This window comes from Sus scrofa, chromosome 7, assembly GCF_054392235.1.
Source record: "Sus scrofa isolate SSC_HxYL_T2T_F1_AM1 chromosome 7, Sscrofa_HxYL_maternal_Yorkshire_Landrace_v2.0, whole genome shotgun sequence".
Classification (NCBI taxonomy): domain Eukaryota; kingdom Metazoa; phylum Chordata; class Mammalia; order Artiodactyla; family Suidae; genus Sus; species Sus scrofa.
In genome coordinates this window covers 12,638,199-12,650,455 of record NC_139389.1, presented here as the reverse complement: position 1 = coordinate 12,650,455, position 12,257 = coordinate 12,638,199, and the positions used below count along the sequence as shown (strand labels likewise).

Sequence of the window (12,257 nt, the reverse complement as noted above, 5' to 3'; positions counted from 1 at the left end):
TGGGGGGTACTGCGAGGAACAAGGTGCAAGGCGGGAGGCCTGGGGAGTTGCCAGATGCGGTTCCGCAAGTGTTTATGGAGAACCTTTTCACTAAATACGGTGCCCTGAATGACAGTCTTGGTTTGGCGGTGGGACTCAGGTTATAAAGAAATAATACAGGAGGTCCTGCTGTGCAGCACTGTCTAATCACTATGTCTCATCACTGATGATGGAACATGATAATGTGTGAAAAAAGAATGTATACATGGGAGTTCCCGTCGTGGCGCAGTGGTTAACGAATCCGACTAGGAACCATGAGGTTGCGGGTTCGATCCCTGGCCTTGCTCAGTGGGTTAACGATCCGGCGTTGCCGTGAGCTGTGGTGTAGGTCGCAGACGCGGCTCGGATCCTGCGTTGCTGTGGCTCTGGCGTAGGCTGGCAGCTGTAGCTCCGATTCGACCCCTAGCCTGGGAACCTCCATATGCCGCGAGAGCGGCCCACGAAATAGCAAAAAAAAGACAAAAAAAAAAAAAAAAAAAAAAGAATGTATACATGGATGTGTAACTAGGTCGCCATGCTGTACAGTAGGAAAAAAAAATAATGATGTATTGGGGAAATAAAGACATAAATTAAAAAAATTTTTAAATAAAATAAAATTAAAAAAAATAAAAAATAAAAAAAGAATACAAAAATTCTAAACTAGACACCAAAATAATGTGGACGTCCAAGGACGTTTTATCAGCCTAGTTCAGTGTGTTTCTTGGAAACGAGGCCTCAAAGGGAAGCCCAGTTCTGCTCACATATCTTGGTGACCTCAGACAACTGACCCCTCCTTTGGAATGAGTCACCTGTAAAAACACCAGTAGGCCCTTTCCTGATGTCCAAGGTCGATTGCAAATTTAAAATCCCACCGTTCACACTAATGAAGTGAATTAAATAATGATACCCTTTGGTTCCTGCTCATCTGAATTTATTTGCTCCGAGCAAACCATCACTTGCAGTGGGGCTCACTGGACACCCCCCCGCGTGAAGAAAAGCGGGTAGGCACCCAGAGTTCCTTCTGCCTTCTGGCACCGATCTTGCGACGGAGCCCTTTGGTCAAGGAAGCCTTGCAGTGTCTGGCTCATAATTTATTCCCTGTGCAGCTTTAAAGAAAACATGGCACAATGTTATGTGAACAAGATAGGCGAATAAACAAGATGGGTTTGTTCTGAAATGATCTATTTTTCTGTTGGGGATCTAACTGCTTCCTTCTCTGTGCTTGCTGTCACCGTGTTATGGGTTATCTGCCTGCCCTTTAACTTGTGGAGCCCCAAGCCTTGTTTTACGTTGTGCAGAATTTATTGTTTTTCTTTCTTAGTAAATAGCCCTTTTCCGAAGCAGTGCTGGGAAATGACACTTTAAATGATGCTCAGATGTCACTCTTGTTAGCAGCTGGCTGTCTGCTAACAAGAGTGGTGCATTATTTGGGTTTCAGAACAGCACTTTTTTCTCTTACAAATGTTAAATTGTGAAGTGCAGGAAACCACATGAATGCGGCAGAATGAAAATGCAAACCCGGCATTATCTGGAGATGCCAGTTTTATGATTCTTCTGGTGACATCTCCTCTGTGCAGTCAGCAGAGGAAGCCTCTTTACCTGTTTGGTGGTGGCCTTGTAGCTGTGTCTCTGTTTCATTGATGGCTTGTTCTGCTGAATCGGGGCCAGGGGTTGGTTAAGATGATTGCATGGGGCTGATTCTTTCCAAGTCCTGCCTGACCCCCACGCCTGGCTCACATTCGCAAAGTCTGCCCTGAATGCTTAGAACTTACTGCCTGGCCCCTCCTTAGGAACCCTCATAAAGATTAGAGCTTGCATCTTGAAAATGAAACTCAGTGGCTCTGTGTCGCTATGTGGGTTGCAGATTGCTTGAGGGTAGAAATTGGATCCTAGCCCCACCGTGTTTCTCAAAGGTGGTCTTTGCCCCAGAATCACCTGGATGTGTGTATGAGAGCTGCAGTTTCAGCAACACCAGGCTGGATGAGTCAGAATTTCAGGGAATGCTGAGCCCAGGAAACTCACCGCAAAGAGCTCTCGTGCACTGAGCTTTTGAGCCACCACCTGAGGCTACTTCATTCTCCTCTTCGCCTCCTCGCTCACAGCGGAGGGGCGGGTCCAGATCTGAGCCCATCACATCGTCGGTACCCAGGAAATATTTGCTCTTGATCTAAGCAGCATCAAACCATGATGGCTGCAGTCACTCCTCAGTCCCTTAACCGTGTCGGGATGTGAAGTCAGCATAGTCTCTGAACCCTAAGAACCCCTGTTTGTCTAAACGTGTGAAGTGTTCCCCTAGGTCAGAGGTGCCCTTGGAAACCTTTTTGTGTCTCTCGAACTCTTGACTTTTGACTGTCCCTAGTCATGGCAGTGGCCCTGATCTAGTTAGGGGAGCAGGGACGTCAGCTGCGGGTGATGGACCGGCGGGAAGAAGGTCTGAGGGGGGGCGTGGAGCCGTGGTGACCTTGGAGCCCTACCCTCGGCTCCCCCAGCCACACCTGCTGCCCTTGGCACTTAGTTTTGAATGGTATTTCTTTCAGCTCTCAGGGCTCGCAGGTTGTCCGTTTGGGTGGCAGGAGAGCGGTCCTATTGCTGGAAGGGATAAAGGCAGTGGACACACATCAAAGTGCCCACGATGGCAGCGGCAGATTCAGGACTTGAAGCTGAGGTTAACTGATGGCTGTGGTGACACTTGCCCCCCCCTCCGTTGGACAAGGGCCAGCCTGGCCTTGGATGATCCAGAAGACTGGTTTTGCTTCTGGTGCAGTTCCTGAAGGCCGTTGGGTGGATCCAGAATTGGTAGAACATCCGATGGTTAGTTCATATCGGAACCCAAACAGAAGAAGTCACAGAAGCCTAGACAGCCTGTAAGGGAACTGATGGGATAATCAGGAAATTTATTAGCTGTTAAGATCACCACCACCAAATGGGTTAAAACTTTCTTTTGGTAATTTTTTTTTTTTTTTTTTTTTTGACTCTTGCTCTGTCAAAGCCGAATTGTGCCAAAGTTGAATCAAGTTTGTGTTAAAAGGCACATTCAAGCACTGCGACAGGGAGACATCTTCTGGGTGTCCATCTAGTATTTTTTGTTTGTTTGTTTTGGCTTTTTAGAGCCCCACCTGAGGCAGAGGGAGGGTCCCAGGCCAAGGGTTGAATCGGAACTACAGCTGCCGGCCTGCACCACAGCCACAGCAACACAGGGTCTGAGCCGTGTCTGCCACCTACACCACAGCTCACAGCAATGGCAGATCCTTAACCCACTGAGCGAGGCCAGGGATCAAACCCGCAACCTCATGGTTCCTGGTCGGATTCGTTTCTGCTGTGCCACAGTGGGAATGCCTCCATCTAGTTTTGACTACGGGAAGTTTGGTTAGCAGGAAGGGGTAAGGGAATGGGCTGAGATTGGGCTTTTTCTCAGATTCTCAGCTAAGGGAAGGAAAAAATAAATAAATAAATAAGAGCATGCATTCCCAGAGCAATGTTAAGGGCAAAAGCGGCTTCTTAATATGTGCTTCTTGGAGATCTGATTAGATGTTCCTCTGCTTGGCTTCTTCCCAGTATCTCCTGGTGATACAAGTGTCTTTGAGCTCTTGCCGAAGGCTTTAAGCTGGAGGAATAACAAGGGAGAAAATTAAAGGAATGATAAAGCAAGTGATTTCAGCCGCATCCCAGATGCTGGCATTGGTGTTTTGGAAGTCTTCAGTGGCGCCTCGGATATTTCCTTACAAGTAACCATCCATGGTTGGAAAAGAGAAAAACTGGTTCTAAGAGAGCATTGTTTCCTTTGTGGTGCAGCAGAAACAAATCTGACGAGGAACCATGAGGCTGCGGGTTGTTGGATCCCTGGCCTTGCTCAGTGGGTTAAGGATCCAGTGTTGCCATGAGCTGTGGTGTCGGTCAAAGACATGGCTCAGATCCTCCATTGCTGTGGCTCTGGCAAAGGCTGGCAGCTATCGCAGCTATAGCTCTGATTCGACCCCTAGCCTGGGAACCTCCATATGCCACGGGTGTGGTCCTAAAAAGACAAAAAAATACTACTAATAATGAATATCCAAGGTGTCTTCAACCTGAATCTAAACCTGTGCCTGTCACTCTCCTGTCTCGCTTTACGAGTCCTTGTTTACAGAAACAGGATCACCAACTAGCCAGTCATTGATGCTGGTCGCCGTCTCTTCATCCCTTGACCACATTCGGCAGTTTTGCTCCTTAAATATGTTAGAGTCTTGGGAGTTCCCTGGTAGCCTAGTGGTTAAGGACCCCGCACTGTCACTGCTGCATCTCGGGTTGATCTCTGTCCTGGGAACTTCTGTGTGCCGTAGGCATGGACAGAAAAGAATGTTAGTCTCCCTGCTCTTCTCCATTTCCTCATCTTTGTTCTCTTGCTGGCCATTAGCATCATCGCCTGGACCATTGCAGCCACTCCAAAAGAGTATTCTTGCCTTAAGTCTTTCCTTTCTGTATTCCATTCATCCTGCTATTTTGAGAATTACCTTCCTACAAAAAGGGTCTGATTGAATTCTTCCCATTCCTGAAAATCCTTGCAAGTATGTGGAATGATGGTAAAGTGTTTCTAATAAAGAGTTAAGTGCAAAATTCAAATTTCAAAATAGCATAGAGATCTTGGTCACATAGTAATGATGAAAATGGGTGCCTGTCAACAAAGACTGGAAGTAAAGAAAGCAAAAATGAAGATGTTTGCTGTATGAGGGTGATTGATACTTCTTTCTTTAAAAATAATACTCTTTAGTTATTTTCCTTTTTTCCCCCTTCTTTTAATGGCCACACCCGCAGCATATGGAAGTTCCCGGGCTAGGGGTCTAATCGGAGCTGCAGCTGCAGGCCTACACCATGGCCAAAGCAATGCCAGATCCTCAACCCACTGAGCAGGGCCAGGGATGGAATCCACATCCTCGCAGACAGTATGTCAGGTTCTTAACCTGCTGAGCTGCAAAGGGAACTCTGTTGGTATTTTCCATAGTAATGAATGAATATGATCAAGTAAAAGGAAAAATTTAAAAGGATTTCATGAGCTTTTCCTTCCCTAGAAGATAAAATGTGAATTTCATTGCCTGATATTCGAGATCCCTAGGAATTCATTATCAGCCTATTTAAATTTCATCTGCCATTCTTCCCATCTCTCCATATAAAACTTGTTTCCTTTCTAAACATGCTGTGTATTTTTTTTTTTTTTTTGGCTGTGCCCACAGCATGCAGAAGTTCCCAGGCCAGGGATTGAACCCACACCACAGCAGTGACTTGAATCGCACCAGTCACAATGCCTGGCCCTTAACTGCTAGGCCAACAGGGAGCTCCCTAGACATGCTATGTATTTTGATAATCATGCCTTTCTTCATGTTGTTGATTCTTCTGCATGAAATTCTGTTTCTCTACCCCATGGACTCTTCATTCATTAAGTCCTAATGGAAATGTCCCTTCTTCCTCTACTGTGTACTGTGGTTCTTTGTTTATGTAGCTCTCTCTGTGGGTGGCTTATGAGGGTGGAGTGTGGTTTATTTTTGACCTTGTACTCCAAGTCTTAAGCCCATTCCTCACATAATATAGCTGAATAAATATTTAGGGAAGATGAGAAGAAAGGAAAGAATTCATTTATAAATATACAAGTAATCCTTGAGTTGAGATTTAACATTTTTGAGATAAACTCAGTGATAATTACTTTGTTGTAAAAATGACAAAAAGTAGATGTTTTTGGTTCAACAGGTTTTACAAAAGTCATTGAATTCAGCATCAGACCATTTTCGGTAAACTACGACAATTTTGGTGTTTGAAAATTCTAACCAGAGAGAATCACGGCAGCTTCTCAGTAGCCGTATTTATGAAGTTACTAGAAATGGCTTTTTTAACTGTTTGATGTCATGAAAATTCATATCGGCCAAATCAGAAATCTGAAGAAATAACACATTTGGTGCTGGCAACATAATGTGACTATGTGGATTTTTTTTTTCTTAGGGGAATTTAGAAAGCCAAGACAGGGTAGCAGGGGAGGACTAATGTAACATTTTCATTTCTGAAAGGCTATTCTACTCTAGAAATATGCTGTTACTATTTTTTCATTTCTAAGAATTCTGGTCGGTTAAAATATCAGAGGCGAAAAAATATCATGGCTTAAATAATATGAAAAGTCATCTTCAAAATTAATTTGGCAACTTTGAAATTTTCTTGTCAAAGGGAGGAGTAGGATGGGTTTTTAATATCGCATGTTAAAAATGCCACACACCAAAAATCGTTCACACTTGTTAGCAAGGAATTCAGAAAGAGATTTGATGGAGACAAATAAGTGAGGCATGTTACACATCTTTTTAAACAATATTTTGTCATCAGGGAAAGATTGTTTAATACTATATATTATATTATATTGTATATTTTTTGAATGTTTAGTGTATCTCATGATATATAGATTTCCTTAATATTTTAGAGTCTGTAAGTTGGGAATAGAGAATTTCAATTTGAGGTTTGCTAGGGGTTTTTTGCATGATATTCTTACCCAACTTTCAGGGTTTTTTTTGCCTACAAAAATTATGCCAAAAGTTGAGCCATCGTTAGATGGCCAGATTATGGAATTGGTCAATCAGTAACATTGACTGCTGATGAGATGTGTTAAATTCCACATTATACCTCTCAGCCTTACCTTAAATGTAAGTTGGCCTTTGTCTGTTTGGCACAGTGAGGAACCTTTGCTCAATTTTCTTCTCTTTCTATCCTGAGTATTGCATTTATATAAAAGCTCCACCCTTTGGCTGTCTAGACAATGCATCAGGAAATAGACTTAAAAGTTCCCTCTGTGGCACAGCAGAAACAAATCCGACTAGCCTCCATGAGAATGCAGGTTCGATCCCTGGCCTCTCTCAGTGGGTCAGGGATCTGGCATTGCCCTGAGCTGTGGTCGCACACATGACTTGGATCCTGTGTTACTGTGGCAGTGATGTAGGCTCCAATTCAACCCCTAGCCTGGGAACTACCATATGCCACGAGTGTGGCCCTTAAAAAAAAAAAAAAAAAAAAAAAAAAAAAGAGACTTGGGCTGAGATGGATGAATCACTATGAGTGATTCTCTGGGGGACTGTCCATGGGGCAGCAGCCTTTCCTGCTGACTGGTGCAGTTCCTTTACCAGGAGGTACTGGCCATCACTTTGCCCTTTCGTGAGAGCCAGTACTCCAGGGCCTCCTACGTACCTATGACAAAAAACTCCAGCAGGCAATAGACGACCACGGTGTTCATTACAGCTTCAGGCACTACCCACTGTAGTAGGTGCTTAGGTTAAACTGCCCTCTGCAGACCGTGCAGATGGGTCCACGTGGTGGTTCTGTGGCTGCAGCTTCCTGCGGTTGTTTAGCGTTGGTTAGCACTAGCAGAAGTGTCTGTAAGCCATCGTAGCCTCAATGAGGAAGTCTCATCCTGTGACTTGAAGAATCTAAGTACAGAACAGGATACTCTGATGGATCTAAAGTTTTAAAATCCAGCCCGGAGAGAACTGATTACAGTCATCATGGAGTTTGTTGTTTGTTTGTTTGTTTAAGTACACAATAAATCGCTATAATGCTATCGGGGATCAGTATAATGAGGGTAAGAGCAGAGGTGTTTGAGGCAGACGTCCTGAGTTTGACGTCTGCCCCTTACTAGGCGTATAATGTTGAGCATGTGACTTAACCTCTTGGGGTCTCGGTTTGATCCATGCTTGGAATAGGAGAAGTAAAGCAGCCTCTTTCAGAGTTGTGAGAACTAAGTGAGTTCATGCACATAAAGTCTTAACAAAATGTTAACTGTTATTGGGGGTTCCCATTGCATCTTTTTTTAAAATGATTTTTATTTTTTCCATTATGACTGATTTACAGTGTTCTGTCAATTTCTACTGTATAGCAAAGTGACCCAGTTATACACACACACACACACACACATATTCTTTTTCTCACATTATCCTCCATCACATTCCATCATAAGTGACTGGATATAGTAGCAAACCCGATTAGTATCCACGAGAATGCAGGATCAATCCCCGGCCTCGCTCAGTGGGTCCAGGGTCCTGCGTTGCTGTGAGCTGTGGTGTAGGTTGCAGACGGCGCTTGGATCCCACGTTGCTGTGGCTGTGGTGTAGGCCAGCAGCTGCAACTCCGAATGGATCCCAAGCCTGGGAACTTGCATATGCCGAGGGTGCAGCCCTAAAAAAAAAAGAAAAAAAAAGGCGTTGTTCTCACGCCACTTTCCTGGTAGTCAGTTAGATGATTCCTCCGTTGGTAACAAAATTTTTCCAGCCTTTGCCTTCCTTCAGAGGAGCTTGAGAACGTACGCTCAGTCAGGGAAGGGCAAGCTGGGTGAGCTCAGTTTGGGAGCATGAGGAAATTCGGTGGGAACACAGAGGTGTGAGAGATTTGGTCTCGCTGGGGAGTGGGAAAGACACGGAGGAGGTATTTTGAACTCGACCTTGAAGCCAGGCTGGGATCCCAAATGACAGAGGTGGGACAAGGCGTTCCAGACGGGAGGGCAAGGGACACAGGTGAGAAGGGAGGGGGCACTGTGTGCTGGAGGAACCCCCGGGACCCATCCGGACCCAGTGTGAGGTGGACTAATGAGAGATGGGGAGGAAGGAGGTTGATTTAATCATGAAGATGGAAACAGTAATTAATGGAAACTACTAATTGAATCTTCCACCAGATCCTGTGATTGGTGTGCAGTGTAACCAGTTCTGATCACAACTCCCTGTGACTTCATCCCCCTTTTACAGATGAACAATTGAATTAATTCCATACTAAGTGTTGGAATTTTTTCTTTTTCCTTTCTTTCTTTCTTTTTTTGCTTTTTAGGGCTGCACTTGCAGCATTCGGAAGTTTTCAGGCTAGGGGTCAGATCGGAGCTACAGCTGCGGGCCTACACCACAGCTCATGGCAATGCTGGTTCCTTAAGCCACAGAGCGAGGCCAGGGATCGAACCCACAACGTCATGGTTTCTAGTTGGATTTGTTTCTGCTGCGCATGATGGGAACTCTGGAATTTTTTCTTAAGTGATGGAGAGCCACTGAAGGTTTTGGAAGGGGAGCGGGTCATGATCAAACTTAGCAGTGAGTTACTTATCTGCTGTTAGACTCCAGTTCCCCGAAATTCAAGACATCTCTTACACTCCTGTGTGTTCCCCCCAGGGAGTAGCCCTGGACTTTCAACATGAGGGATGCTCCATAATATTGTTGGAATCTCTTTTAAAAGCCTCTCGGGAATTGCCATTGTGGTTCAGTGGTAACAAACCCAACTAGAATCCATGAGGACTTGGGTTTGATCCCTGGCCTTGCTCCGTGGGTTAAGGATCCGGCTTTGCCATGAGCTGTGGTGTAGGTTGCAGATGTGGCTTGGATCTGGAGTTGCTGTGGCTTCGGCGAAGACAGGCAGCTGCTGCTTCAATTCCACCACTAGCCTGGGAACTTGCACATGCCACAAGTGCGGCCCTAAAATAAAAAGCAAAAAACAGAAGCCAAAAACAAACAAACAAAAAACTTCCTCCATCAAACTTGGGAGACTTTTTTCTCTTTTGGCCTCGCCCAGGGCGTGTAGACGTTCCCAGACCGTGGTTCAAGCCCACACCACAGCAGTGACTCAAGTCACAGCATTGACATGGACGGATGCTTAACCCACTGAACCCCTGGGGCACTCCCTGGGAGACATTTTTGTACATTTTTCCCTTTGAAAGAGAAAACTAATTTAAGAATGGTTAATAAATCAGTTTCTTTGGGCCGGCCCATGTTTCATCTCATCTGATCCTTACAAAGATTTTAAAGAACAGTGAGCATGACGTTTTCCATTCAGATTTTATGTTATTATAATGGACGAGGCTGTTGGTGCTAAAGAGTATCACAGAGTTTGTAGGAATAAAGCTAGGATGAAACCCTTGGACTCGCTGACCCCTTGCCTGCTGTCACCCCCTACCTCTGTCAAGCCACTTCTGATTTCCAATCTCCACTAGGATTGTTTCTTCCACTGGCTTAAGGCCACTTTGCCAGCACTCTGCTGCTTTCAGAGAAACCAAAGCCCTGCAAGGACCTAATCTACTTTGCTGGAGTTGATGGGAAAGAAATTATTTTCAACTGTCCTCAGGACCAGCATCCTTCTAAATGACACTGCTGGCAGATGGCCATTTCTAGGAGCCCGTCGAAGAAGCCACTTGTGTAAGAGCCTGGAGGCCTTTGTTGGGTGGGCATGTAGAGTGACCTTGCACTTGACAGTAAAATGGAGTTAGGGAGTGAGCCCATTGTAAGAAGCCTAGATGCTTTGCTTCTTCCACCAGATGCAAACCGAATGTATTATACTAAAAGACACTTAGCAACTGGCACAGAGAAGAGTTTGCTTCCAAAGGCTGCCTGGAATTTGGAGTGACATTTAGTGAAAGGGGAAGTTCAAATCCAACTATCAAAAGGTCATGGCCAGTGAACCTTCAAGCGCATATTATGCAAATTCAACCCAAATCTGTATTTATTAACTTGACAAATACCGGAGTGGTTATCTGCTTTATGAAATTGAGTAAGACGTTCCGTAATATCAGATCCACTTAATGACTTTAAATCAGGACTTCTAAATATTTATCGCACCTGCGCTGGTTCTCCTGCACACAGACTGAGCCCACCTGCAGCTGCACCCCATCTGCAGGGGTGGACATGGCCTTCTCCATTTCCCGGTGAGCATCCGCGTCGGTCTCACCCCTCCCTTTGCCTGCACCACCCTCATCGAGCTCCAGCAGCCCTCTGGGTTCTTGGGAACCCAGCCACGCCTCCAGCACCCCACTTTGAAAGTGTCCTGAATTTGATTTTTAAATACATATATAATTGCCGTAAGTCTGTATAATGTCAAGTTTACCATTTGAACCAATTTTAAGTGTACAATTCCCTGGCATTAAATACATCCACAGTAGTGTGTAACTATCACCACTGTCTTTTTCTAGAGGTTTTTGATCTTCCCAAACAGAAACCCTTTACCCAATAAAAACTAACTCCCTGTCCTCCCTCTCCTAAGTTCTTAGTAATCTCTACTCAACTTTTTACCTCTGGGAGTTTCCTTATTTGGGGTACTGCTTCTACCTGGATTCATACAATATTTGTCCTTTTGTGTCTGGCTCTTCATTTACTTTTTTTCCATTTATTGTTATTTTTTTAATAGTTATTTCCCCAATACAATTTTTCTTTCTACTGTACAGTATGCTGACCCAGTTACACATACATGTACGCATTCTGTTTTCTCCCATTATCATGCTCCATCATTAGTGACTGGACATAGTTCCCAGTGCTGCACAGCAGGATCTCATTGCTGATCCATTCCAAAGGCAATAGTTGGTATCTATTCACCCCAAGCTCCCCAACCACCCCACTCCCTCCCCCTCCCAAAACAGACATATAGACCAATGGAACAGAATAGAGAACCCAGAAATAAACCCGGACAACCTATGGTCAATTAATCTTTGACAAAGGAGGCAAGAAAATAAAATGGGAAAACGACAGTCTTTTCAGCAAGTATGTGTTGGGAAACCTGGAGAGCTGCATGTAAATCAGTGAGACTAGAACACACGCTCACACCATGTATGGAAAATAGACTCAAAATGGCTTAAAGGCAAATATAAGACAAGACACCATCAAACTCCTGGAAGAGAACATAGGCAAAAGGTTCTCTGACATCAACCTTATGAATATTTTCTCATTGAATGCTTAACACAGTGTTTCAAATGTACTTTTTTGTAGGCACTTATTTCCAATACTATATTGTTTCAGTAATCTTCAATAAGATCTAATTCTTCTTCTAATTTAAGAAACTAAGTTTCTTAAATTATCCGAAACTCTATAAGAATATGGGTAAGCAGAGGCTAGAGGAATTTTTCTCGCATTAGTCCCTGAGGAAAATAACATTTCTAAGACAAAAGTCCAACTCTACTAGGTAGTTTCACGTTCCCTCTTTGTCGAAGACTCTTCCTCTCTTTGGTTTTAGCCCCTCTTTGGCCTGAGTTCTTCGCAGCATTTCTGCAAGCAGGCTTGCATTTCTGTAATAGCCCACTAAGAAGAGTCCAGAATTTTCTGGATTCCATCTTTTGACCAACTTTTCTTCTTCTTTGGGTTGATTTTGGAATTAATCACCCTGTCTACCTGTCTCTGTCCAACAACAGGCAGAAACATGTGATGGCTGCTGTTGGGAAGAAAAAATGGTGAGTCACAGCCCTCCTCTGGTCGCGATATTACGCAAAGCAGAAGTCTTCCTTTCTG

General features: G+C 44.4%; 1 protein-coding gene across 1 annotated transcript in view; it reads left to right on the top strand.

Moving 5' to 3' along the window:
* The window catches only part of ATXN1 (ataxin 1), a 417,087-nt gene that overhangs the window by 98,726 nt on the left and 306,104 nt on the right, over positions 1–12,257 (top strand). The gene's annotated exons all lie outside the window — the stretch shown is intronic.